This window comes from Cervus elaphus, chromosome 9, assembly GCF_910594005.1.
Source record: "Cervus elaphus chromosome 9, mCerEla1.1, whole genome shotgun sequence".
In the NCBI taxonomy this organism is placed as follows: Eukaryota; Metazoa; Chordata; class Mammalia; order Artiodactyla; family Cervidae; genus Cervus; species Cervus elaphus.
This window is the reverse complement of record NC_057823.1, coordinates 66,883,139-66,908,227: the sequence shown is the minus strand read 5'-3', so window position 1 is coordinate 66,908,227 and position 25,089 is coordinate 66,883,139. Positions and strand designations below refer to the sequence as shown.

General features: G+C 46.1%; 1 protein-coding gene and 1 long non-coding RNA gene across 2 annotated transcripts in view; both read right to left on the bottom strand.

Moving 5' to 3' along the window:
* LARP1 (La ribonucleoprotein 1, translational regulator) overlaps positions 1–5,041 on the bottom strand; it is an 85,300-nt gene extending 80,259 nt beyond the window's left edge. Inside the window, exon 1 of the mRNA XM_043913375.1 lies at positions 5,023–5,041. The gene's annotated coding sequence lies outside the window, so the exon portion shown is untranslated. The remainder of the gene's footprint in view (positions 1–5,022) is intronic.
* A 4,012-nt stretch (positions 5,042–9,053) lies between these two features.
* Positions 9,054–23,685, bottom strand: LOC122701023. Its single transcript, XR_006342896.1, has 3 exons — positions 23,618–23,685; positions 19,293–19,417; positions 9,054–9,126 (listed from the first exon to the last, which is right to left on the bottom strand). It is a non-coding gene; the product is annotated as an uncharacterized LOC122701023 (long non-coding RNA).
* Between the last annotated feature and the right edge of the window lie 1,404 nt (positions 23,686–25,089).

Below are 25,089 nucleotides of genomic sequence, written 5' to 3'. Positions count from 1 at the left end.
TAGGACTTCTCTTCCAGAACAGAGGGGGCTGGGGAGCTCACTGTCAAAAGAGGGCATGTAGGACCTGGGATCCCAGGAGACAACGTGCACTCTCTGAGCCAGAGGAAAGTGAGACAGGAAACTGGGGCAGGAGCAAGGGGACTCTGAGAAGTGGAGCAGAAGCCAACAGGTCATCAGGCAGGGCTCAGTCCAGTGGGACAGAACTAAATTCCTTAGCCCCAACCCCAGCCAGACTTCTTGGGGGAACCGGGACTCCAGGGTCCTCGGCTTGCTTCTGTCATCTTCCCTTCCTCTCAGGTTTCTTCTCTGAGCTAATATAGTGGAAGCAACGGTGGCTTCCAGGCCAAGAAAGACCCTGCTTCTGGACCTGAGTCTTGTCTTGCTGAGTGATTTCGGGCAAGTCATCTCCCCTTCCTGGGTTTCCCTGTTGGCTCAGATGGAAAAGAGTCTGCCTGCAATGCAAGAGACCTGGGTTCAACCCCTGGGTCAGGAAGATCCCCTGGAGAAGCGAATAGCAACCCATCCAGTATTCTTGCCTGGAAAATCCCATGGACAGAGGAGCCTGCTGGGCTACAGTCCATGGGGTCACAAAGAGTTGGGTATGACTGAGTGACTAACACTTTCTTTCACACTTTCATCTCCTTTTCCCAGCCCAGCTTTCATATCTGTATAATTTCTGGCGTAAGTACTGCTATAGCCCCTTGCCATGCCCACAGTAGATATTGCTGACAGATCTCAGTGTATGATCATTCTATGTTCATATGCAGCTTCAGAAGCCTTTTCAAGTGCTCTACTGATTGATAGGAATTCGAAAATGAAGTAAAATATATTTGCTATTATTGGGCTAGATGATCTGCACATTTCCATCTCTACTATTCCATAGCTCTAAAGACCTGATCTCAGAAATCTAAACAAGGGACTTCCCTGGTGGTCCAGTGGCTAAGACTCCACACTCCCAATGCAGGGGGCCCATGTTCAATCCTTGGTCAGGGAACTAGATCCCCCATGCCACAGCTAAGAGTTCTCATGCTGCAACTAAGACCTGTTATAGACGAATGAATGAATGAATATTTTTAAAAAGAAAAATCTAAACAAGACACTAGATAGATGCGAAGACCTACAAAGCATGGCTATTTTTGACCCTTATGTGCGTGTGTGTGTGTGTGTGTGTGTGTTGTAACAGAAAAAGAGAATATGTTCTCAGCTGGGCTTTAAATGTTCTCTTGTACACCCTATAGCAAAAATAGGGTCAGAAGCAGATATTCAGATTTTGAAATCTCAATCTGGCTTCTTGAAACAGAGAAACAGGCACATGGAAGTCAGACCCTTTGATCAAAGTATTAGGAATGGGCATCACACTGGGGTTGGTGTCACCAGGCCCTACCTGTTGCCAAATGTCCTGTGTCATATCAGACATAGTACAGTGGAATGATGGTGACAAAGAGCAAATAACACCAGCCACCCCTGGTGTAAGACACACAGACCCAGCCAGGCCACCAAGATGTGGATGTGCCAGAGAGTTAGGGCTTGCCCCCCCTCACCCCCAGGCAGCACAGAAAGCCACTTAGGATGTTATTTCAGAGTGTTACCTCGCTCAGATTACAGCCATAGCCCAGGTAGGTGCCATTCCTTACTTAAAGCCATAGCCAGGTCAAGTGCTAGGACCACAACCGAGGTCTCCACAGGCCTGTAGGGCCAGGCTGGTCATAAACAAGAAAGTGGAGTGAGTAGAAGGAGTAGGGAGTGGTGGCAAACTGGAAGTCACAAGCCCTGTTTAAAGGCAGAAGCTGATAAGCAGGTCTAGTTGATTGCTGGCATATGAGAACATGGACACACAGTGCCACGTCTTCCTTCTGACCTTCAGAGAGAAATCAGTCTAGATTCTTATGTTAAATAGCTGCATTATCAAATGCTGGCATCTAAATTTTTAAAATGTTACAACAAAACAAAATACCGTGTAAGCCAAACAAAATGCACCTGGGAACTTCAGTATTTGGCCTGATTTGCAACTACTGGTAGAACGGCTAAGAGGCCAGGCTCTTGATGTAGTGGTACAAAGATCTGAGTCACAGTTCTGCCACTTGTTAGCTGAGCAATCTTACTCAAGATCTGGAACCTCTCTGAGCCTCAGTGTTCTCATCCGTGAAATGGGAATAATAAAACACTCTACTGTAAGGATTAAATGCGGTAATAAAATTAAAACACCTAGCATAATCGTTAGATCACAATAGGCACCCCACAAATGCAGCTCCTCCAAAGTGCCTCTAAGTTTCCTGGTGACTGCAGAAAACCTCAACCCCTCACTGCACCCCAGTCATTTCAACCTCAAACTTATTTTTCCGCAAGGTTTGAGTGCTCAGTGTCCATGGAACTCTAATTCAGACATCCAAGGCCCTCAAACCTGCACACACACAAGGCTTGAGCACACCCTGGGGAGGATTTTTAGATGCCATGGCTGGTTACCAAGGAGAGGTGTTTAGGAGGCTTCCCTGGAGTGCAGCTGCAACCTCTTGTGTTGGTTAGAAGAGACTCCTGCCCCAAGCAGGGGGCTGGCTGACATGACCTCTTGAGGGCCTTCATACTCAGAATTTTTCAACGTGAATTTTTAAAAATAATTTTATTTGTTAATGTTTGGCTGTGCTTGGTCTTCATTGCCGTGTGGGCTTTTCTCTAGCTGTGGTGAGCAGGGGCTACTCTTCATTGTGTGTGGGCTTCTCACTGCAGTGGTTGTTCTTGTGCAGCACGGGCTCTAGGGTGCTCAGGCTTCAGTAGTTGTGGCATTCGGGCTCAGCAGTTTCAGCTCCTCGGCCCTAGAGCACAGGCTCAATAGCTCTGGAGCACGGAGTCAGTTGCTCTACGGCATGTGGAATCCTCCTGATCGGAGACTGAACCCATGTCTCCTGCATTGGCAGCTGGAATCTCCACCAGTGAACCACCAGGCAAGCCCCTCCACTTGAACTGTGTTAACTCGTGTGCACACATGTGCACACTCTCACACACCACCTGCCCAGCTGGACAAGAAGGGCTGCCTCTCCCTTTCTTGCGGAGCTTCTATTCCAGCTCTCCCTCCACCTTACCCTCCCGCAGCCTCACTGGGAGGGGAGGCACTGTCATGACCCCTAAACTTCACTCTCTCTGACTGATTTGCTTAGCAGGAAGTCTTGGGACAAGGAGAACAGAGTGACCAAACAGAAGGGGCCAGGACCTTGGCTGGACCTCCAGAGCAAGGAGCAGCAGCAGCCCCATGCATTCGGGGGAATTCACTGGGTCCACATGCTTACTCATCCAGCATCTCTCCAGAGCCTCCTGCTGCTGCAGAAGGTGACAGGGGTGATTAGAGCCCCTTGGGGAGCTGGCTGCAGTGTCTTGCCCTGAATCAGTGTATCTAGTCCACTTGAATCTCCAAGGATCAGGAGCCCTCTGGATCTGGGCAAATCTAGTGGAACATGTATGTGGGTGCTGAGTCCTTGTCCTACATTAAACCCCCCTCAAGAACAACATCAGCCAGAACTTGTGACATTCCCCCCACTCCGTTTTAGAATTTAGAAGAGATCGAAGCACAGAAATGCATAGTGATTTACACCCAAGGTCATCAGTAAGTCTCTGGGTCTGCATTTGAACCCAACATTATCTAACTGCAATGTGCATGCTCTAACCACGCATCACACTGTTTCCCACACTAGGGCCACATTCCAGGCCTGGGTTTCAGTTCCAGGAATCATTAGAAAATACCATTACTCAATGAGCTGTTTCCCCTTGCTTTCTGTTTATGAGTCTACTTTTTAAAAAGCCCCAATAAATGGTATTTTTCAAAAGGAAAAGGACTCGAATAGCAAGCAATCACAATTCCCTCATCATTGAAACAATTCTTTATCATGGAGGTCACATTTTACAAAACATCCATTACTCTGTTGTATCAATTCTAAAAAGCATGTTTGTGGTTCTTTTAATCTCTGAATTCGGGATGCATTTTAAAGACTAGAATCTAAGCTTCTGTGAAATACATAATATTATTTGGCCCTAATCCTGGTAGGTGAGCATTGTCAAGATTACAATTACCATTTTACAACTGGGAAAACTGAGGTTCAAAAAGGTTAGGCGACTAGCCTGAGGTCACAGAGCCAATCAACGCAGATTAGCCTGGTCTCCTGATTCCCAGCACAAGCTGTGTTCATGGTATACTGTTCCAGGCCCAGTGCTCACGCTAACTTGTTCCCATCACCATTCCCCTGGCTATCCCCCATCAGAGGCCTGAGGGTGACCTTGGCTCCCTAACCTAGGGCTGTCCAATCTCAGTCAGAGCAGGGGAATGAACCCAGTGTGGGGACACCTGGGAACAACCCAACCCCACACAGGAAGTTTTCAGACCAAAGGATCCCACTTTCAAGAATGCATTCCATGTGGGAGGCAGCATAGCAGGGATCAAAGCAGGGCCCGGGGTGTGAAGGCAGTGTTTCTACCTGGTCCCCCACACACCATGCATGCTAGATGTAGGGGCTCCCCACCTAGGGTCCCCATTCTCTGGAATTACTCACCGTGCCCTCTTTCTCCTATTTGAAAAGGCCAAATGAAAATCAAATATTGGCTCTAGATAAGATCTCACAGACAGACTGAAACACCACATTTCTTTGCCATGGTTCAACTTACATCAGCTCAGTGGTACTGCCAGAGTTTGGTCTTGCTGACCAGGAAACACTGATCGGCTGTGATAGGGCCCCAATTACCACACAAGGGGAAAAACCAATTAACGACTTATTATATAACAGGCACAGCTTGGCAGACAAAAATCTTTCCAAACAAGGCGTGTGACGGGGGAAAGTAATCAAGGGGGCAAGCTGACATGGGAGTGGGAGCGTGTTTTCCCAGATGGTTCAGGTGAGGTTCAGAGAGCTGGAGTGACTCGCTCAAGGTCACCCAGCAGGACTGGGACTAGCACCCAAGGTTTCTGCCCCTCGGGAGAGGAATCTTTCTACCATACCCTTCTGTGCTGAGGATCGAGAAGGTCAGAGCATCAGGACTCACCAGGGTTCCTGAAGGGGGCAAGGAAATGGCTTCTCCCTGGCACCTGTGGGCTCCTTCCTGGCGGGCAGCTGCCAAGGCCACGCTGTCTTTCCTCCCTGGGCGTCTGCCAGGGCAGCTAGGCGTGGGCGCCTCCTGGAAAGCGGGCTCTGGGTAAGGCGGAGGAGGCTGCCCTGAAGCAAGCACCCTTCAGGACATGAGGTCACGGGGTCGCCATGGAGGGATTTGCTACATCCAGCCCCACAGTTGCCTCCTGGCATCCGCCCCGGGATCTCTTCAGGTCGCAAGGCTGGTTTTCGTGCCAGCTGCTGGGTGCCTTTAAGAGAACAAAAGCAGTTCATTGGCTGAGCAAGGCTCCCCCCACCTCTTTACCTGAGCAGGTGAAGGCTGCGAGGCTAGGGGCAGACCCAGAAGTAAACAAACTGTGCCAACCCACCGGCTCGCCCCTCCTCCACAGCCCTGGTCCTGGGCTCCCTTCCCCTCTCCCACCCACAACTCTAAGAATAACCTGGGAGTAAACAGAGGCCCAACATTCTGCAGAATGCTTAGTGCTGTTCTTTTTTTTTTTTTAGTGCTGTTCAGTTTAGGAAGCTTCATTATTTCACAGTCACCCTTGACCAAAGTTAACAGCACATCTTCTCTTTCAGATGGAAAAACTGCGCTGGAAGAGGTAAATGGCTTGTTCAGCTCACCAGCATCTTGTAAGGAAGGTTGACAGGGTAGGATAGTGTGAGGACCCAAACCTGAATCCCCTGCTTTTGAATTCCCACATGGTCATGAGTTTGATCCCTGGATCAGGAAGATCCCCTGGAGGAGGGCATGGCAACCCACTCCAGTATTCTTGCCTGGAGAATCCCATGAACTGAGGGGCCTGGCGGGACTGAGTTACAGTCCATGGGGTCGCAAAGAGTCGGACACAATTGAGCGACTGAGAACACACACACACACACACACACACACACACACACACACACACACACACACACGCCCACGGTGCTCTAGACCAGGGGTCTCCAACCTTTTTGGCACCAGGGATCAGTTTCATGGAAGACAATTTTTCCACCGATCGGGATAGAGGTAGGGGATGGCTTGGGGATATTTCAAGTGCATTACATGTATTATGCACTTTATTTCTATTATTATTATTACATCAGCTCCACCTCAGATCATCAGGCTTTAGATCCCAGAGGTCAGGGACCCCAGCTCTAGATGATATCACCAACCGCCCTCTCCGTGAAACCTTTGGCAAGTCACTCACTGCCTCAGTTTCCACATCTGTAAAATGGTACAGTCATGCTTGCATGTGAGTTTACAATTACTGTGTTGTATATCCTTGGATTTAGAGCTAAAAAGGACTTTGGAGACTCTCCAGGCTATCTATTCACTTACCAGGAATTCATGCACTCAACAGGTATTACTATTCAGCAACTATATGTGCCTGCCCAGCCTGTCTCAGGGCCTAGGGATACATCAGTAAACCTGAAAGTCAAGGATTCTACACCCCTATAGAAAGAGGGCTGGTGGTGGTGGCTTAGTCGCTAAGTCATGTCCAACTCTTATGACCCCATGCACTGTAGCCCACCAGGCTCCTCTGTCCATGGGGTTTCCCCAGGCAAAGAATATTGGAGCAGGTCACCATTTCCTTCCCCAGGGGATCTTCTCGACCCAGGGATCGAACCCGGGTCTCCTGCATTGCAGGTGGATTCTTTACCACTGAGCCACCAGGTAAGCAAGGGACTGTTACCTATTTGATCTGTTTACTTGTTTAGGTTCTAGAGGGGGGAGCTAGACCCTAGAAAGAGGGGAGCTAGACCTAAACAAGTAAAGAGATCAAATAGGTAACAGTCCCCTGAAGAAAGGAAATAAGCTGATATGATCAAGTAATGGCTATGGCTATTGTAGATTATGTGGTCAGAGAGGCTCTCTCTGAGGAGGTGATATTAAAGGTGAGACTTCAGTAATGACAAGGAACCAATCATTGTCAGAGCTGGATGAGAGAGTTCCAGGCACAGGGAACTACAAATGCAAAAGCTCTGAGCAGGTGTGTCTGGAGAACAGAAAGAAAATTGCTGTGGTAAGAGTATAGTCCAATCTCTGCCACCCTTTTTCAATAGATAAGAAAATGATTAAGAGGGATGACTTGACTTGCCCAAAATCCCCTCCTGCAAATATCTCTATGAAATACTATGAAATACACAGATTTGGGAATGGTGACTACTTGTGGAGCTAGGAGCTGGGGCACATCAGGAAAGATTTAGCTCAACAGATGTTGACCTGGGCCCACTCGGGCCAGGCTTTCTGCTAAGTGCTCAGGCTTCAGGAGTGATATCGCTCAAGGGGTTCAAAGTCTAGATATCAGAGCTGGAGGGGGCCTAACACATCATCTAGCCCAACCTACCCATTTCACAGATGTGGAGATTGAGGTCCAGAAAAGTGAACCGACTTGCCAAGGGCACACAATTGGTTCACGGAGGAACTAGGAATTAAGCCAGGTCTCTGATGCTCAATAAATCAAATCTTGAAGCCACACATCCTTAAGTAGAATGCTAACTCTGTAAATCACTAGCTATGACCTTGCCCAAGTTATTTAATGTCTCTCTTCTCAGAAGGATAGTAATACCTATTCATGGATTAATGTGATGATTAAATAAAATGATACACCAAAAGCCCTTGACTCAGTGACTGAAAAGAAATAAGACCTCAATGGATCGGTTATGTACTTGTATTAATATTGATATAAAGTAAGGCCTTAGCAAAGGGACAAAATGCTATGGTCTATGTTATTCTCAAAATAGTTAATGCCATATTTCTCTGAGCTGGGATGGCCCAGGCTCTGTACCAAGCTGAAGGCTTGTCTCAGGAGTTGGTTGCTTTCTACTTCAGGCCCCTCCCCAAGTACCCACATGTATGAGAATCCTCACCACTCACCCACTCTGCTGACTGTCTGCTCTCTGAGGGCCATGCTGAGACATGACAGGGTAGCACAGCTCTATCATCTGTGTGGATCCTGCTCTACTACCCCGAGCCTCAGCTACCTATAAAGTGAGAATAACACCAGAATTTACCTCATGGGGTTGTGGTAAAGATTAAACGAATGAATGCCTAGCAAATAGCAAGCCTTCAATATATGAGACGCAAGACACCTGTCCCAGGGTGTGAGACTTAGGAGCTACAGAAAAGAATCAACTGTGGGGACTTCCCTGGTGGAGCAATGGATAAAACAACGCACTCTCAATGCAGGGGCCTGGGTTCAATCCCTATTAGAGGAACTAAACTCCCACATGCCACTACTGAGTCCACACATCACAACTAGAGAAGCCCACGGACCACAATGAACACCCAGCACAGCCAAAATTAAATTAATTAATTTTTAAAAAATCAACGGCGTTCCCCACCCTCTAAGTGCTTTAGTCCAGGAGGGATACAGTCGGAGGCCATTCCCTTCCCATTTCTCCCCACACTGTCACATTTCAGGCCTGGATCAGGGCCCTGGGACCCAAGTGATTCTGGCTACTTTGCAGGAAGGCTAACTCTAAGAATGACTGAGCCAAAACTCCTATATCTAAAACCACCCACACACTCACCTTTACTGCTGAGAGCCCCATTCCCAGCTCTGCAGAATCGCAGACTGTCTCTGACAACTGGAGCCAAAGCACCATATGCTCTGAATAATAAAGCCATCCAGAAAGTTCCCCGTAGCGAGCTTGGCGACCCACTCCACTTGTACCCATGGGGTCAGACAACCAGAAATATCACCAAAGGCCTGTCCTCAAAGCCAAGTTCCTGTCTCCAGCAGGCTGGAGCCATGGGGCCCAATGAGTTTCAACCCCAAGTTCCTTCCCTTTCCTGATGCCTTCTTCTCCCAGTGAATTCATGTGTTTTTCAGCCTATTTTTACAAAGCACAATAAAACATTCTCAGTAGGCTCAATGACCATCTGTCCTGATTTTTCCAACCCTAGAGAGCAAAAGCCACAGGGGATCAGAGAAAGACATGGTTAAGACCAACATGAGGCCAATGGAACAAGTCAAATACATTTACTGTGGAAGCAGGACTGGCATTGTTCTTTCAAGTAGCTTTCAAAGCTGTAAACTTGCAGTGGCTCAGTCTGCAGGTGGAAGGGACAGCTGGTTAGATGGTGTATTTGTTGTGCTCGGCGGGATCCTTGTAGGCTAAGCCTTGTTCCCCACCCCTTCCCAGTACTCAGTACCAAACATGATGCCTAGCACTGGCAGTCAATCCAAAAACACCCACCCAATGAATAAAGTTGCTTAGTTAGTCTACCAATGGATTTAAGAGATTTCTTTTGCACATTCACATTAACAGCCTGAACTTTTCCTTCTCAGTGCTTATCATACTTGTAATAATTGCATGCACAATTATTTGTCTCATAGGTGCCTCCCTGATAAGACTGGCAGCTCCCTGGAGGCAGGGACTGCCCCCAGTTTCGTTCACTACTTTTATCTTCTGTGCTTAGAATGGGATCTGGCATAGAGCTGGCACTCAATAAATCATTATTGAATGAATAAAAGAGCAAAGATGGCCACAGTCAGTGAGTCGACCCACCTGATAATTTTTTGATTTCTTTTATTTTACTGGAGTATAGTTGATTTACAATGTTGTGTTAGTTCCCGGTGTAGAGCAGAGTGATCCAGTTATACATGTGCACATATCCATTCTTTTTTAGATCCTTCCTCACATGGGTCATTGCTGATTTCCAAGGCCTGTGCTGCCTGAGGCGCTGAGCTTCACTACCAGGTCAAAGGAAGCTGGCCTAAGGTTTCTTACTTCAAGATGCCAACAGTATTATAGGAGAGTGTGGGGAAAGGGATTTGCTAACGTCCAGGCTCAGCTGTTCTTAGTAAGAGTCTATCACCTACAAAGTCTGTCCATTTACAAAAGCAACACATACGACGGGAAGTATGCTCACCTGCTGGTTAACCGGCGCCTTCCCTTTGCCTCTAGCTAGAGGTTTGGGACATCTGCCCTGGGGGTGGATGGACTGGATTTCAACCTGGAGTTAATAATGGAATCTACTTCACAGAGTTGTTATAGGACAAAATGAATATTTTGATGTGCAAATATCTACTACAGGACCTGACAACACCACTAGTGCTCAGAATGATATGAGAGTTGTTCCTGCCAATACTCTGCCTTCTAAGGCTGCCCTTGGATGAAGGACACCACCACCTGATGAAGACCTTTAGGATGGAAGTCTGGTGCTGGGCTTCTCTACGTCATCTCCCATGGCAACCAGGTCAGACTGCAGCGAGCAAGGAGTGGATCATCTATGTGACATAAATACTACTCCAGACAGAGACACTAGTCAAATTGACTTGGGCGAAAGGTGGCCCACAGGTCCCCTAAGTCCAGGGTGGAGAACTGCCTTGTGCACCGCTGGCTCCAGGAGCTCAAGCCGTATCATCACGATGTTTCTTCCTTGTCTCCATCTGCTGCTATCCCCGCTGCGGTCTTCACTGTCTCAGAGAGGCTCCCTGAGATGGTTTAGATCCTCTCTTCTCAGTCTCAGCTCCCTTTCCCCAAGTTCAGAGCAGACCCCCAGAAGTGATTCTCATTGGCTGTAACTAAATCACATGATCATTCCTGAACCAATCACTGGAGGAAGGGGGTGCAAGGCTCTGATTGGCAGAGTTGAGTCACATGCCCACCTCTAGGCCAGTGTGCTGAATCAGCTTCAGAGAAGGGGAGGGAAGGTACCCAACAACTTAAGAGTTGCTGTTGCCAGAGCTGAGGAAAATGTTGCTGAGCCAGCAAAACAAACATTCCCCTGCAGATTACAAACCTTTCTGCAAGTTAAGTGACAAGGGCAATGTCACAGTGAGACCAAACAAACATCAATTCCATCAGACAAATAAAGTGATAGGATCTGGAGGGCTCCCCAGAGAACAATGGGCCTTGACTCAGCTATCTGCCAAAAGACCTGTTCTGTAGGGCCCAGATTAGGGTGAAGCAAGTGAGGCATGTGCCTCAGGCACCAAGTTAAGGGAAGCACAAAAAAACTTAGCAACCTAGACAAATCATACTTGAATGCAACATTTTAAAAATCAAAGTTAATGCCAAAAAAATCCATGATGAACAAGATACCAAAACTCTAAATAAAAGCATGACGAGTAATAGTGCTGTAGAGAGCCATACTAGAGCTTGGGGGCAAAAGGAAAAATCAGAACTATTGGTTCAGTCACGTCTGACTCTGAGATCCCATAGACAGCAGCCCACCAGGATCCTCTGTTCCTGGAATTCTCCAGGCAAGAACACTGGAGTGGGTTGCCATTTCCTTCTCCAATGCATGCACGCATGCTAAGTCGCTTCTTCAGTCGTGTCCAACTCTGTGCGACTCCATGGAGAGCAGCCCACCAGACTCCTCTGTCCATGGGATTCTCCAGGCAAGAATATTGGAGTGGGTTGCCATTTCCTTCTCCACTACTGATTCTACTTTTATGTAAAATTTTGGTATTTTGTTCATCAGTAATTTTTTGGAAAAATGTTATTTGTCTTGATTTCTGAATTTTGGAGCACCACCCTAAGTTGTGTGCTGGAGGCAGGATGCCTCATTCCTCTTACCCTAGTCTGGGGCCTACTGTCTTTGTGTGGGATTTGCTGGAGGCAAAGCCATCCTGAAATGAAGGGATGTGTTCTAACTGGCATTCCCCAGTGAGAAGGGCCTGGGGCTGGAAGCGAAGGCCTGGTATCAGCTCTGGTTCTGCCATCAGTATGCTGTCACTCCACTTCCCTGGGAAGATGTTTTCCTCTCTAGTCCTCAGTTTTTCCACTTGCATGTGTGGGGCAGGGCACAACTGGTGGTTTTTCAAGCAGTAGAACCCAGTATCTTGGTTTAGAAAAAAATTTAAATACAATTTTTAAAGGGGACATGTACTGAGGTAAACACATCCAGGCCTCTGTATCTCTACCAGCCCAAGAGCCCCTCCAAGTGCTCCATGGAATCCTAAGGAGTTCCAGGGTCAGAGCATGAAAACATCTAAATCCCATGATCTCTAAGATCCCTAAGCAAACCCACTTTTCTGCCTGAGATAATAGCCACACTTTATTTCCTTCTGTCTATGTTTCATTAGGTCAGTGTTTCTCACATGACCAGGCATACCCTGTATCAAGGACACTGCAGATGCTGTATTTAAAATGCAGTTTCCATGGCCCCACCCTGGTCACGCTGAATCTGAATCTCCAGGAATGAGGCATTTTGAACAAGTACCTTTCCTGCCAGTTGACGCCCACTGAAGTGTTTGGATCTTTCGCAATCATTTCTACAGAACCTCGCGAGGTATTTTATCCTGGAGCTTTTATTTACGACTGTCCTTCTGAATGACTAGGGCTAGGAGGAAAAACAAAAACAACAACACAGGAACAGTCAGATGAGCCCAGATAAATGAATCAAGGTTTGCCAAGTGGAAACAGATCACAGCAAGATCTCCAGGGGCCCATCCCAGACAGAACATCCTGGCAGCTCCTTGCTCTGCAATCCCACAGTTTGTATCTGAAAGAAATCATCTGTGCATTTTTTTCCTGGAGTAGCACTGGCAACCTCAGGAATTATTTATTGAATTATCAGGTTTCTTATTAGTTTATTAATGGGTTCCTGGAAGCTAAGAGTGAGCATCCCTGTAAGGCTGTCAAGAAAATTAACTTTAGACTTCAGAAATATGGTAAATTTTTGCCCACTGCAAGGGAAACAGCCATTCATTCATTTTTTTCACTCAACTAGCTTGGCAGATTCATTGGTGCATAAGATACTTCCTCTTCTTTTTTTTCAACTTTATTGAGATATAATTCTTACACAATACAATTCACCCATTTAAATTGTAAATTCAATTGTTTTTGATATATTAGCAGTGTGCAACCTTCACCTCCCAATCCCCTTCTGCCTCCTTAGCCCTAATCAACCACTAATCTACTTTCTATGCATTTGTTTATTCTGGACATTTCATTTTCATGGAATGAAATAATATGTGGTCTTTGGAGATGGGCTTCTTTTGCTTAGTGAAATGTTTTCAAGGTTCATGCATGTTGTAGATTGTATCAGTACTTCATCCCTTTTATATATGAATAATATTCCAGTGTCTGGACAGACCACATTTTGTTTATTCATTTATCAAGTTGATGGACTTGATAAAAGTTGATGGCTGTTTTCACTCTTTGACTATTTTGAATAATGATGCTTTTAATATTTGTACATAAGTTTTTGTGTGAACATGTTTTCTTTCTTCTGCCTTTGAAGGGTTCTGAGTTCAGCAGATATCGTTGCTAAAACAGGTACCAATGTAATTACCTGTGCCAACAGGATGGTGCCAGAGAGGGACAGGGCAATGGTGTGTGGTAATCAGAACCACATGCTTCTGCCATTCTTAACTGAGTGATCTTGGAAGGAAGTTTCTTCACCTTTCTGTATATCAGTTTATTCATGTGTAAAATGGGATCAATATTTTCTGACTGTTGTGACAATTACATGAGATGATGCACGTTAGAGGCTTAGCACCAAGCCTAGCACCTGGTAACTGCTTGGCAAAAGTCTGTCATTATTATTTTCACTCTAGCGATTCCCAAGAGGAAGTTTACTGATGAGTCATGCACTGTAGCAAGAGTAAAGTCTTCATTCAACAAATGTTTATTATTTATTATGAACTTGGCACTAGAGGAATACAGTTAATCCAGACTTTGGATCCTACTGCCAAGAGTTTGTAACCTGTGATCTGAATGGCAGGACTCTCTGGCATACCTCACCCCCATATATTGTGATTTGTTCTTTGATAAAGGCCTCACACCTTCTGTGGGAGCCTTGGAGAAGGAATATTTCTAAAAAACAAAAACAAAAAAACTTTTTTACTATGAAAATGTTGAAACATACAGGAAAGTAGGAAGAATTATCATCTGAATACCTACACATAATCACATAAATTCAACAACTGGCAACATTTTACCATATTTACTTCATCTTTGTTGTTTAGTTGCTCAGTCATGTCTGACTATTGTGCAGCTTCATGGAGTATAGTCTGCCAGGCTCCTCTGTCCATGGTATTTCCCAGACAAGAATATTGGAATGGGTTGCTATTTCCTTCTCTATTACTTCATTTTACTATATGTTAAATTTGTGGCTGAACCAGTTTAAATTTAACTGCAGATATTCTAACACTTCAGCCCTAAACACATCAGCAGGCATTTCCAAAAAATATTCTCCATAACCACAATACACTTACCTCACAAAACTAATAATTTCCTTATATCATCTATCACCCAGTTCATAGTCAGATTTCGTCCAAAAATACAGTCTTTATAGCTTAAAAAAAATAAAAGAACCAGGATATAGTCAAGAATCACGTCTTACATTTTCTTGCTAGACTCTAGGATCTCTTTGGATCTAGAACCTCTCTTTCAGTGTATCTGCTTTTGTTTTGTTTTCACAACATTGACTTTTAAGATCTCATCAGTTGTGTTATAAACTGTCCCACATTCTGGACTTGTCATTGCTTCTCTGTGGGTTATATGACTGTGTTCCTCTATCCCCAGTTTGAAATTCTTCTAAACTGAAGCCAGCTCTAAAGACCGGATTAGGTTCAGGCTCACTGTCTGGCAGAAGCAAAAATAGTTTGAGTTGTGTTGTCTACTGCATCCTACTGTTGTTGGTGGTGTTCAGTCGCTAAGTCATGTCCAACCCTCTGGGACGCCATGGACTGCAGCAAGCCAGGCTCCCCTGTCCTTCACTATCTCCCGGAGATTGCTCAGATTCATGTCCATTGAGTCGGTGATGCTATATAACTATCTTATCCTCTGCCACCCACTTTTGCCTTTTGCCTTCAGTCTTTCCCAGCATCAGGGTCTTTTCCAATGACTCAGCTCTTCACATGAGTGGCCAAAGTATTGGAGCTTCAACTTCAGCATCCATCCTTCCAGTGAATATTCAGGGTTGATTTCCTTTAGGATTGACTAGTTTGATCTCCTTGCTGTCCAAGGGACTCTCAAAGGTCTTCAGCACCACAATTTGAAAACATCAGTTCTTCGGTGCTCAGCCTTATTTATGGTCCAACTCTCATATCCATACATGACTACTGGAAAAACCATAGTTTTGACCATATGGAGCTTTGTTGGCAAAGTGATGTGCCTGCTTTTCAATACACTGTCTAGGTTTGTCACGGCTTTTCTTCCAAGGAGCAAGCATCATTTAATTTCATGGCTGCAGTCACCATCCCACTGAGAGGTGTTTAATGCTGGTTGTTTCACCACAGGTGACACTAAGTGTGGCCCCTGGGTTAAGGCGGTGATAGTCAGAGAAGGCATGAAGGGGAAGACACAAGTGTCTTCACAGGCAATGGCTTTTGAATAGGGCTTGCAAGGGTGTGCAAGGGAGCCTACTGGGTGGAGAGCAGGGGTGGGGAAGGGCTTTCCAGGTACGGAGACAGTGTTGGGAAAGAGAGTGCTGAGCTTCAGGAAGTAGGAGATGGTAGTCAAATGTGGTTGAGAATGGTCATAATAATAACAATAGGCACTTAAAGCCTATTAGAGTTTACTATGTTCCAGGAACCTGCTAAGTGATTCATTTAATTTCTCATTCAGTCCTGTATGGGTGCTACCACCCCCATTTTAAGGGTGTGGAGACCAAGGTGTAGTGATATGTGGTAACTTGCCTGAGGTCATAAAGCCAGCAACAAGCCTACTCGGGATTTGAATTCAGGTGCCTCGGCTTTTAAAACCACAAAGCTCTATATTAAGACAAGGTGACAGGGCAAAAGAGTTGGAGAGGCACGTTGAGAGTGCGTGGAGGCAGGCCTTCTCTGTCATTTTGAGGAGTCTGTATGTTATTCCTGGGGCAGTGGGGAGCCAGCAAAGGTCTCCTAGGGGGCTGGCATGGCTGTGCCTGAGAACACTCACTGCCTGGGCTGCCAAGTAAAGGTGGAGAGGCGCTGCTGAGCTGAGTGCCCCTTCAGGTGAGTGGGGCCCTGGGGAACAGAGACCTTAGGGAGGAATTCAAGTCCTTCCTCGACTTTGTACTTGTCCTGTGCCCTGCCCCAGGGAATGAGGCTGGGTGGGTTCTCCACAGGACATCTGAGAGTCTTCCTGCATGCAAACGCTGGGTGCGGAGAAAGGGCAGGGTGCGTCCAGCACCCACGGACCCCTGAGCACAGCAAATAGCTCCAGTTTCCACTGAGTCATCCCTAAGGCCGAGCATTCTCTTGGCCACAGAGCAGTGAAATACAAGTTGCAAAGACCAGGGGAAAGGACCGGCTCATTTAACCCCTGAGACCCAGAGAGGGAAAATGACTGGCTTAAGATCACATAGTCAGATCTTGGCAGAGGCAGGAGGAGGACTCAAGTTGTCCTCTAGATTCTACTCTCTCATGGTGGAGTTTATTTCAGAATCTAAGAAGAATCAACCTAGATAGCATATTAAAAAGCAGAGACATTACTTTGCCAACAAAGGTCTGTCTAGTGAAAGCTTTGGTTTTTCCAGTAATCATGTATGGATGTGAGAGTTTCTACAAAGAAAGCTGAGTGCCAAAGAATTGATGCTTTTGAACTGTGGTGTTGGAGAAGACTCTTGAGAGTCCCTTGGACAGCAAGGAGATCCAACCAGTCCATCCTAAAGGAAATTAGTACTGAATATTCATTGGAAGGACTGATGCTGAAGCTGAAACTCCAATACTTTGGCCACCTGATGCGAAGAACTGACTCCTTGGAAAAGACCATGCTGCTGGGAAAGATTGAAGACAGGAGGAAAAGGGGACGACAGAGGATGAGGTGGTTGGATGGCATCACCGACTCAATGGACATGAGTTTGGGTAGACTCCTGGAGTTGGAGATGGACAGGGAGGCCTGGCGTGCTGCAGTTCATGGGGTCGCAAAGTCAGACACGACTGAGCAACTGAACTGAAATGAAGAAGAATCAAGACACAATCTCTGAGGATCAGCCATGGGATGCCAAGTGCTCTGGGAAATCTTTTATTTTTTATTTATATTTTCCCACTGTGGGAATCCTCTTGGAGGGTTCTGGGTACCCCTCCTGGCCATAGCCCCCAAGCCAGCATGGTTATCCCTGACACTGCCTTCGCATCCCTCAGACACAACTGGTTGACTGTCGGTGCTGGTGCAGAACAAAGCCTCCTGCTCAGCCTTGGGACAGGAAGGGCATGTGGACTGGATGCATAATCGTTCTAGAGCCAAGATACCAATGTTCAAACCTCTTTCCTCTTACTTACTGTGTGACCCTGAGCCTAGCACTCCCCCTCTGTGTGCTTATTTCTTCATTTTTAAATTGGTGGAAACAGCAGTGATTCACACAGTTGAGTGTGAGGATTAAATAACATAGGCAGTGTTCAATGGGCTTAGTTAAGGCTTGCCACAAGATAAAGGCTGGTATTACTGTTCACTTGGGGACCAGTAGGCTTGGGTGCTTGCCACTGACCTATCTATTTATTGGACAAACTTTCTAGATGCTGCATAAAATCTGCCTCTTCCATGAAGTACACTCAGATTAACTGTGCTCAGTTTAAAGCCTCTTTAATTCCCAGAATTTAAAGCACAACTGGCATTATTTACAATAGCCAAGATATGGAAGCAACCTAAGTGTCTATCAACAGATGAATGGATGAAGAAGATAAATGGAATACTACTCAGCCATAAAAAGTCCAAAATTTTGCCAGTTGCATCAACATGGATGGACTTAGAGGGCACTATGCTAAGTGAAATAAGTCAGACAGAGAAAGACAAACACTGTATATCACCTATATGTGTAATCTAAAAAATACAACAAAACAGAGAATACAATTTTTAAAAAGAAGCAGACTCACAAATATAGAGAACAAATTAGTGGTTACCAGTGGAGACAGGGAAGAGAGTAAGGATAATTTAGGGTTAGGGGATTAAGAGGTACAAACTATTAGGTATAAAATAAGCTACAGAGATATATTGTACAACATGGAGAATATAGCCAGTATTTTATAATAACTATAAATGGAGCATAACCTTTAAAAATTATGAATTACTGTATTATACACCTGTAACAGAATATGGTACAGCAACTATACTTCAACAACAAAAAAATCAAATCATAGGTCAAAAAAAAAGCACAGCTGGCATTATGTAAACTAACCGAAATGGGGGTGGGGAAGGGCAACCTGTGTAGGCCCCCTTCCCCTCACAGCACTAAGCCAGACTCAAAGGTGCAAGGGTGTTGCAGTCTTACCCTGGGTTAGCCACTGGCTGATCAATTTGGGGTAAATCACTTCATATTTGTGACTCAGTTTCTTCAGTAAAATAAGGGTGGTAATATCAGTTTGCAACATGAAAAAAAGTCAGATTTCTGACTATACTTTGAGAATGGAAGGAAACAAACAAGCAAAATGTTTTTTTCAAAGCGTATTTCATAACCCAGGAAAATGATGCCAAGATACAGTGTTTCTCTTTTCTGGATTTTCAAAGTTATAAGAAGATGCATTAATATAGTCTCATGGTGAAAAATTCACATTGTTGTTAAATTGCTAAGTCGTGTCCAACTCTTTTGTGACTCCAAAGACTGTAGCCCGCCAGGCTCATCTCTCCATGGGGTTTCCCAGGCAAAAATACTGGAATGGGTTGCCATTTCCTCCTTCAGGGGTTTTTCGCTACTCAGGGATTGAATCCTTGTTTCCTGCATGGCAGGTGGATTCTTTACTACTGAGCCACCAAAGAAGCCTGAAAAATTCATAATATTACAGTCCAGTGGCTAAGACTCCTGGTCAGGGAACTAGATCCCATATGCCTAAAGATCCTGCATGCCGCAATAAGATCAAGGATCCCAGGTGCTGCAACTATAACCCAGGCAGCCCCAAAATAAATAAATAAATAAATTTTAAGTTAAAAAAAAGATCAGTTATATATGAAATGTGACCCCAATTTTGTTTAAAAAGGCATAAATACACTGAAGAAAATAAACATAAGGAAATCCACCAACATGTTTACAGTGTTGCTAGGATTTACTGCTGATTATTAACTTTGTTTTATTTTTCTATATTTTCCTTTTTTTCTCTAATTAGTATATATTATTTTCATAAACAGAAAAAGTACAATTATTTTTTAAGAAAAATAATGTATTCAAGGCTAAGGAAAAGCAAGTTGGATGTCATCTACTTGTGAGTCATCAGAAACCTTTAAGATTAAGATTCTGCCTTTTAGAAGTACCTGTTCCCCAACCATGAGTCAGTCCCTGTTTGTTTTTTTCTCTTTGAAAGCTTCACACAGTGCTCCCCATTCCTTTGGTTTCCAGAATTTTACCTCCTTGCCTGATGGTCCTCCTTTTGAGCTCAGGCCTGGTTGTACTCTGTGGAGTTGAAGACCCTTGAAATTCCTGCAGAGTCACCAGTTTACTTCATTAGCCAGGAGGCCTGTTATTCATCAGTCTAGAAAAAAAAAGAATCCATAGCATTTGTCCGGGTGCCCTGCCCCCAACACCACCCCTATTTACAGTCCATGAGGATCTTCCTAAGTCCCTCACAGTTTTACTGAACCTCGAAACACAAAACATTCAATGGCTCCTCATTTCCTTTAGGGTGGGTATCATCCTACTTTTTTAGTCTGACATTTAAGGACTCATAATAGAATTCCTTGGTGGCTCAGGCAGTAAAGAGTCTGCCTGCAATGCCAGAGACCCGAGTTTGATCCCTGGAAGATCCCTTGGAGAAGGAAATGGCAACCCACTCCAGTATTCTTGCCTGGAGAATCCCATGGACGAAGGAGCCTGGTACGCTACAGTCCATAGGGTGGCAGAGAGTCAGACACGACTCTGGGACTTCACTTCCACTCTCAAGGACCCATATGATCTGAACCACCTTTCCTTACCACTCCCATAAGTCCATCAAATAGTCTGCTAGCCAGCCACACAGCCAGGCCAGGAAGGAAGAGTAATCAGTGAAGAGAGTTGGGTGTAAAAATGCAATGGGGAGGGACTTTCCTGGTGGTCCAGTGGTTAAGAACCCACCTTGCAAGGGAGGGAATGTGGGCTAGATCCCTGGTTGGGGAACTGGGATCCCACGTGCTTCGGGGTAACTAAGCCGGCACACTGCAACTAGACAGTCAGTGTTCCCCGGCCGCACAGTGGTAAAGAATCTGCCTGTGATGCATGAGATGCAGGTGATGTGGATTTGAGCACTGGGTCTGGAAAATCCCCTGGAGGAGGAAATGGCAACTTACTCTAGCACTCTTGTCTGGGAAATCCTATGGACAGAGGAACCTGGTGGGCTACAGTTCACAGGGTCCCAAGAGTTAGACACAACTGAGCATGCATGCAGATTCCTCCATAAGGAAGACCTGAGGAAGCCAAATAAATACAAGTATATATATTTTTTAAATGCAGTGGGGAAAGGTGGGGGCTATGGCAAACAGGAGCAAAGGCACAGATTTTTTTTAAAAGGGCTGTCGCTTCTTGGGTCCAACCAATTGTCTGGTAGGATTTTTCAAGAGAATTGAGAAACCTGGATCTTTATTTGACTTTCAAATATTTGCAAGCTAATTCACAAGACATATGACCATTCTGCTGATCACAATTTGTGGCCTGTCAAAGGCACATATTAAACTTTCCCCCTCTGTACCTTCACTTCTGCTGTTCTCACTGCCAAGAACCCTGTCACACTCATGTGGGTCTCAGCAACTCCCCCTATGTTGTCAGGCCCAGCTGAAATACCACTTCTTTTGTGAGCATTTCCAGATGACCTCAGCTAGAAGTGACACCTCCCTCCCTGGGGTGGCCCCATTTAGTCCTCATCTCAGGCCAAGGTTATTTTGATGAGCCCTGTCTCTCTTGGTAGATAAAGAGCTCCTAAAATACAGCTCGAGCATCGCAGGACTGAGGGGCACTGACCATCCCTGTAATGGAAAACCCACACTTAGCTTTATAGCTGCCCTCTTTACCTGCAGTTCTGCATGCTCGGATTCTACCAGCTGTGGATCATATAGTACTATTGTAGTATTTATTGGAAAAAAATTCACGCGTTAAGTGGACCATGCAGTTCAAACTGTGTTGTTTAAGAGTCAACTATACTCAACAAATATTTATGGAGCACCTGTTTCATTGCAAGCACCAGGTTAGGCAGTGGGTATACAGCCCTCAGCAAGATGGAGAGTCTTTGCCTTGGAATACAGTGTCTAGTACAGGCTAGATTTTAAATGAGTCATTCTCAAGATACCTAATTTCAATGTGTGATGAGTTTTAAGCAATTAAGAGAGTTTCTAAAAGGAACTTAATCCAGGCAAGTGGATTAAACTGGTCACGGGGCTGCTCAGGGAAGCATTAGCACTAGCTGCCACCTAAGGCTGCCCAGTTTATATACTGCACTAAAGTAACGGGTGGGAAGGGTGGGGGAGAGCCTAGATCCCACCCAAGCTGTGCCTTTTTCTTTTCTGGCCTCAATGGGCGACTCCTAGGATCTCAGTTCCCTGACCAGGAACTGAACTCAGGCCACAGTAATGAAAGCCCAGAATCCTAACCACAAGGCCATCAGGGAGCGCCCCAAGTTGTGTTTTTTTCCTAATTTGCAAAAAAGCATTTGTAGACTAGTGGGGGTACTGTTTAGTTCCTCCTCTCTCTTGACCATCCCCATAACACAAAAAGCTGCTCTAAGAATCTATACATCTACCAGAACATACCCCTTAAACTCTTCCTTCAAAGGCTGTGGGGACCAAGGAAGGCATCTCTGAAGAAGAGACACAGGAGTTGAGACTAAAGGTAAGAAGGGGCCAGGCAGCTAACATCTGAGGAAAACAGCATGTACGAGGCCTCTGAGGAAAGTACCAAAGCTGAAAGATCTCATTAGCAGCCAGCGTGGCTGAAGTCTGGATAGACAGGGAGCTGGGTAGGCTGGGCAGTGACCACACACCACTCGTGGCCTGGAAGGCTACATTAAGGGGCTCAATCCTCATCCTGAAATGTCTCATATCCCCCCTTCTCTGACCACGCTGCTTATGGGTGTCACTGCCCATGGGTGACCCCACAGAGAGCATAACACAAAGTACCTTCGCAGAGTATCTACCATGAGATATGTACTGTGCTGGGGCCACACATCAGTTCCCTCTTCCTTCCCTACCCTCCTAAGGAAGTGTTGATTCCAACTGAGCAATGAGAACATTGAGGCACAGACAGCATGAGCAGCCTACCCAAGATTACCTGGCTATCAAGAGGTGGGGTGGGATTCCAAGTCTCTGGCTCTAAGCCCTTCCTCCTGGCTGCCTTGTAGCAAAAACCCTTGTGAAAAAGAGAAGGCAGAAGGAGCTGGGAGCCTGACAGCTCAGAGGGGCCTGGGGGCTCGCAGCATTGGCACCACTGGGAAGCTTGTCAGAAATGTAGGAGCTCCAGGTCCACTCCAGTCCTACTCAATCACAATTCTCCTTTTACAAGAATCATGTGAACATTTCCAGGCTGAGAAACACTATACTACAGAATAATCCAAGCACAGTGGCATATTGCCTTTGCAGCTCTTATACAACAGTCTAGTGTCTCAAGTCTCTAGTGACTTGAGAACTACTTATTATAACCAAATTTGCCAGAACTGCCAACTGTGCCATCCATCCACTTGCCCTAGTTCTGTCTCCTATTCCAACTCCAAGGGAAAGATCAAGACGCAGCTGCCATCACCTCCAGAGAGGGGCAACACTTTGTTTCTGCTCAATTCCTTAGCATGGGTCTGCTTCCATACAGAAAGGAACCTGAAGTCATTAGACCATTCTCCTGGTTAATCACTCTCCAAAACATCTTCTATATGGGGTCCACTCTGATCCCCAGATCGTTTTCTGGAACCTACTTTTCGCACATCAATCCCTTTTCTAAGCCTGCATGCCACGGGAAGTAGAATGGTTTGGTGGACAAGACTGGCAGAATGGTTTGGTGGTCATGATTAGCAGGTGAGGGAAAGCTGGGTTCTCCTCCTGTGTTAAGGCCAGATGTTGTGTGACTGGGAATCTCCCACTTCCATTTCCTCATTCCTATCTGAGAAATGGGCAGAAGGACTAGATTAGGAATCACTAAATTGGGGTTTGGCAGGTAACAGAAAGGAAGTTCAATAGCCCAGGTGAAATAAGAAGGAGTAGTGGGAGCTGTGGCAAATTAGAGTATACCATGCCTTGATTAAAAAAGGCAGCCCCACTTAGCATTAGGCTATTGTCGTCTTGGGAAATATAGGTCCAGTGTTGGCATATATGCTAATTTTTCAAGAGCAGGGAATCAAATTTTGCCCAACGAAATATCCTATGGTGTTTAAACATCGGCATCTGGTTAAAACATAAACAAACAACACTGACTGGGCCAAATCAAGATCAGGTGCAGGCCAGATCTGCCCATGGGCTGCCAGTCTGCGATGCCTGACGTGGATGCCGCCTCACGTTACTCAGAAGTTTATGATTCCATCCCACGTGCAGCTCTTCAAAACGCTGCTGTAAGCGCGGCGGAATCCGCGCGTTCAGGGGCCCGCCGCTTCTCCTGATCGCGGTCCTGGGCCCCACCCACGCCCTTTCCCAGCCCTCTCCGGGAGAGGGCTGTGCGCCGGGACTCAGCCCTGTCCCTGGTGGCCAGGATGGGTCGCGTGGCTTCTGCTTCTTCGCACCCTCCCTACCTGCTCGCCTGCTCTCCCAGCAGCGCCGCAGCGATGACTCAGCCTCCGGCTGCCCGAGTCGGGAATGGAGGAGCGGGGGCGGGGGAAGGGAGAGGGGCGGGCAGGGCCGGGCCCACGAAGAGGGGAGGGGAGAGGAGGCCGGAGGACCGAGGGGAAAGGGAGGAGGGAGGAGCAGTGGGGGAGGGAGCTGCTCCTGGGGAAGCCGAAGGTTCAGCCCCCACCTCCTCCCGGCGGCCCGCTGACTCAGGGATGGGCGGGGGCCCTCGAGCAGAAGAGAGGAGCGGGTGGCGAGGGGGCGAGGCACCGAAGGGGAGGTCGTGAGGTCCCGGCCTTCGTCCCCCATCCCTGAGGGCCCTTGCTGGCACGCGGTTCCCAGCCACGCCTGCGGACTCACGCCGGCCGCGGTTGGATCAGTGCTGGGAAAGACACCTTTAGACATGGCCCCTTCGTGAGCACCTCCCTCCCTGTGGCGGCCTTGCGGGACGGCAGTCAGAGAAGGACAGCGATGAGGGAGACGGAGCCCTGCATCCTAGGGCGGAGAGAAAACGCACACCGCCTGCCCGCAAGTGGAAATTTAAAGGCAGAAATGACCTACTGGAACATTTTGCTGGGCTACACAGTAGCTGTAAGGCAAAGATGAATTTGGAAGGTGGCTCCGGGAAGTTTCCTTAGCAATTTTTTTGTGATATGGATTAACGAATGAATGAAATGTGGTACAGGAGCATATCTGTGTGTATAGAGAAGACAGGGTTGTTGTTTTTTTTTAAATGTCGTTTTGTATGTCTGTGCTGTTTGCGAGGATGTATGTGGGAATCTGTGTATCTTGAATGACGTATGCATGTGTATCTTATGGATACAAGCACATCAATAGCTGGATATATGTGCACTCCGTATGAGTATGTGTGCTCAGACTGTATCTCTGTGTATATGTACGGGTGTTTTTACATGCCTAACTGTTAAACAGGTGTGTGTGTATATATACACACACATATATATGAGACCTATGGGCTTTCCTTGATTTGTATTTAAATATGTGAATGGACATGCATTTGTGGGTTTATGAATGTGACTACATATATTAATACTTGGGTATGTATTGCTACTGTGTGCCAGTGTTGTGTGTGTGAGTGTGTGTCTATATGGGACTCTGTGTGTCTTAGTGAGATTGAATTATGTTTGTGTATGTGTGTTAATGAGTGTATGGGAATTTATCTGTGAGTCTGTGAAGAGGGCCAGAGTGTGCTTTAAGGTTGCTTATGTGTTTAGATAAGAATATGTATATATTTTTCTAAGTCTATGTGGATGTGACTAATGAGTCTGGGTGTGTTTCTGTAGCCATCCTGCTGGGTCAGTCTGTGATAATCAGTCTGTTATTCTTTTTTTTTTTTTCCGGTTTCATTCACTTTATTATTCTCTTTATAAAATTATGTGGTGGCTACAGCTGGGGCAGCTGCAGTCTGTGATTCTTAAGG